Raw genomic sequence first — 3,705 nt, 5'->3', positions numbered from 1 at the left:
TCTATCTACCCTATGATCCTATGTATGCTTGGAGATAATAGCTTTGGTCCATCCAAATACTAGTGAATTTTGGCATGAATCACATCAAAGATGCATTTTGACTTAGAAGGTTGGAAATGAAGAATAGACTGTTCCTAGCAACAATGTCAGTTGTTGTTTTAAACAAAATGTATTGCAGTTGTGGAGACATCCCCCAAATTAAATGTATATGTGGGTTTCAGGAGTGGGAGTACTAAGAAGGAGGTAGGGTAGGAGTGAAAATTTTAGAACAGTTGTTCTGCTTCAAAAGTGGAATAGGGGAAATCAACCTCAAAGAAAGGATGGTTCAAGACCCCCATTTCAAAAAGGGTCTCCCCAAGCTTATAGTTCTGATCTTTTTGCCTGGTGCAGTACTTTCCGCCAAAGATGCTTTGGCTATTTTTCTTTCAATACAAAAGAAGTTTATAAACACAAGAACATGGAGAAAGACCAACACATTATATTTACGTGATCTAGGCCATCTAGCAATCACCAAATCAGCAACTTGTGAAGTTCTACAAACCCCAGACAAATATAGCAACTAATGGGGACAGCATGTAGAAGAGACAAGAACCCAGGATCAGACACACATCATCCAATGTATTTTATTGCATTTGTCCCATTTCAACACAGTTGGGTAGATTTGCAGCATTCCCACAGCATGTAAACAAAACCCATTTTCTTCTTAGCTACCATGACACTCTGGTAGCATAGTGGTTACGAATCGGGCTGTGAACTTTAAGGTTAGCAGTTTGAAACTACCAGCTGTTCCATGGGAGAAGGATGAGGCTTTCTGCTCCTGTAAAGATTTATAGCCTCAGACACTCTGTGCAGGGTCACTATGAGTCAGAACCGACTCCACGGCACATAACCACCAACCACCACCATGACACTATGGCAGCTGGTCAGGACATTGGGTCCAGACACCACAAAGAAACCCTTGCTTGGGTCTCTCTGGAAGCCAGGCAGGAAAAGCCCAGAATTTTAAAAGGTTAAATAGTTTAGTCCTTGTTTCATATATCCACACCTGGGCAGCACAGGATGGGTATAGAGGTATCATTTGTAAAACCTATGCTACCAACTCAGATTTTCACACACACGCCCACTCCCATTGTGCATGGTAGGCCTAGACTAATCCAGTAAAAGAGGGATCTGGTGAGTTTCATGTCCTAGGATCAAAAGTTTGGAACAGGAGTCCCTATTGCATTAATAGACAACCTTCAGTTATCTTTGACTTACCCGCTGAGCCTTTCACCAGGCCTAGCCTCTCCTAGCCACCTAGCCACCACCTTCAACTTCACATGAGTTCCCAATCTTCCAGTATAAGGAGATCAAGTCATGGGGCAACCCAATGAAAACCTAGTCTCTTATGGCATGTTTTCAAGGTAGAGGCGTTTCAAGAGAACACTGTGGCGGAAAAGTTAGCTCTGTAGCGTAGTGGTTACGAATCGGGCTGCGAACCGCAAGGTCAGCAGTTCGAAACTACCAACTGTTCCAAGGGATAAAGATGAGGCTTTCTGCTCCCGTAAAGATTTACAGCCTCTGAAACCCTGTTCAGGGTCGCTATGGGTGGGAACCGACTCGACGGCACTTAACAACAACAACAGCCATCGACTCAATACCCACCCAGTAACGAGCCTATGTAAACTTTCTGGGAAGATCGTAGAAGAATTGATGCCTTTGAGTTGTGGTGTTGGAGGAGAATACTGAAAGTGCCATGGACTGCCAAAAGAACCAATAGATCTGTTTTGGAAGAAGTACAGCCAGAGTGCTCCTTGGAGACCAGGATGGCTAAGCTCCATCTCTCCTACTTTGGACATATTGTCAGGAGGGAACAGTCGCTGGAGAAGGATGTCATGCTGGGTAAGATGGAGGGTCAGAGAGGAAGAGGAAGACCCCCAACGAGATGGATCAGCCAGGTGGCATCACTGATGGCGTCAAGTGTGGCAGCGGTGTTGGGGTTGGCCCAGGATCGGACATTGTTTCGTTCTGCTGTTCATGGGGTTGCTATGAGCCAGTTCTGACTTGATGGCACCTGACAACAGCAACAACAACAATTGGCAGAAATGAGGTAGTTCAATAGACTATACACTCCAAATAGTTGTTCTTTGAGGTGATAAAACAACAAGAAATTATCCCTGCTGTACAGACCTGGAGCTGCTACCAATGTGTCCCTGAGATTGCTCAGCACAAGAATGAGGGCCTTAGATTAAAATATACAAAAATAGAAAACTGGAATATTCAAATTAAGAAAAAAAAGTTAAAATAGCACACAGCTAGTGCAGTTGGCATTCTGTAGAAAGTAAGACCCGAGGTGTCGTTATGCAAGGGAGCTAACAAATAAAACTGTATTGACCCAGAATGTGGTGAGAATGAGCTTAAGAGCACAAGTCCGCAGTTGTTCCCCAACCACCCCTTTTGTCTACCTTCACAACCCATTGTTTGTGACAGTACCAAGCACCCTGTTGCAGAATTGGGTTATGTGAAGATAAGACATGGGGAAAAGTCTGCCTTAGCCCTAAGAGATTCCTTCCCACAGAATGTAGTGGCTTTTGGATTTGGACCATCAGACTTGTCTCCTGCTTAATCTTTTTATACTCTGGCATGGGAAATTATATACTCTTCTTTAAAAAGAAAGCTTCCCTATCCAGGCCACTTTCAAAAGATGGAGATTCTGGGGGTGGAGCCTCAGATAAAACTGGCAGACTCTTAAATGGATTTCTCTTAAAAGCTCACACTAGCATTTGGTTAATGTATTGCTGGAGTTCCTTTGCCTCACTCCTTCTCCCCATCAAGAAGGAAAAGGGAGCGATGCTGTGGACTCCTACCTGAAATACATGGCAGTGTCAGCTGCCCCCTAACCACCCTATCCCACTTTCTCCACTCTCTGCTGATTGATGCCTGTTCACTGAAACTTTTTAATAGCAAAAGGATAGCTCTTCCACACACTGTTGCCCAATTCTGGGCCTCTGGGAGCAGGACTGGGCTTCCTGTCTTCTTCTTCCACCTGAAAGTAGGCTGGCTTTCCCTGTGAACTGGTGGCCTGCTGGGCCTTCAGTGGACATGAAGCTACCATATGGCTATTATACTGGCAGAAGTGACACTTCTTGGGCTGAGGTGGCAGCTTGCATTTCTTGGCATGATGATCTAGACCACCACAGTTATAGCACCTTTTTGACCTGCGTTTTTGCATGTTTTGGCTGTCTTTCACTCCCAATACAGAACACTCTACTAGGTCCTGTGACTTGGATTGATTCCAAGCCCTTAGCTGACTTTTTTTTTTTTTTTAAGGTTTTTATTGTGGGTTGGGTGAAAGTTTACAGGGCAGATCATCAGTTTTACATTCAACAAATCATACACCTTGTTTCATTATAATGATTATAATCCCCTCCATGTACCATCAGTTAATAGTATTTCTCTTTATTAACTTTAGCTTTTTTTTTTTAAAACACTCAGGCATAAATAGTAATTTACACCTCCAAAGGGCACATTCTGCAAGTCTGCCTACTGGCCACCAGCTCTTAGTCCCTCTTTTCCCATGAATCTTGAGTCCTCGGCCACTCCCCCTTTCAATGTCCCCATCTCTGCTTCCATCTCTGGCATCGCTGCTTCTCTGGATAAGGTCCCACATTCTGCTTGTGCTCTTATCCGTTGATGATCCTAGGGTCCTCTGTTTCTGGACTATAA

General features: G+C 44.1%; 1 pseudogene; it reads right to left on the bottom strand.

Moving 5' to 3' along the window:
- Positions 1–263: 263 nt before the first annotated feature.
- The window catches only part of LOC102837838, an 8,519-nt pseudogene continuing 5,077 nt past the window's right edge, over positions 264–3,705 (bottom strand).

Source organism: Chrysochloris asiatica, unplaced genomic scaffold (assembly GCF_000296735.1).
Source record: "Chrysochloris asiatica unplaced genomic scaffold, ChrAsi1.0 scaffold00062, whole genome shotgun sequence".
Taxonomy (NCBI): domain Eukaryota; kingdom Metazoa; phylum Chordata; class Mammalia; order Afrosoricida; family Chrysochloridae; genus Chrysochloris; species Chrysochloris asiatica.
This window is presented reverse-complemented; position numbering and strand designations above follow the sequence as displayed.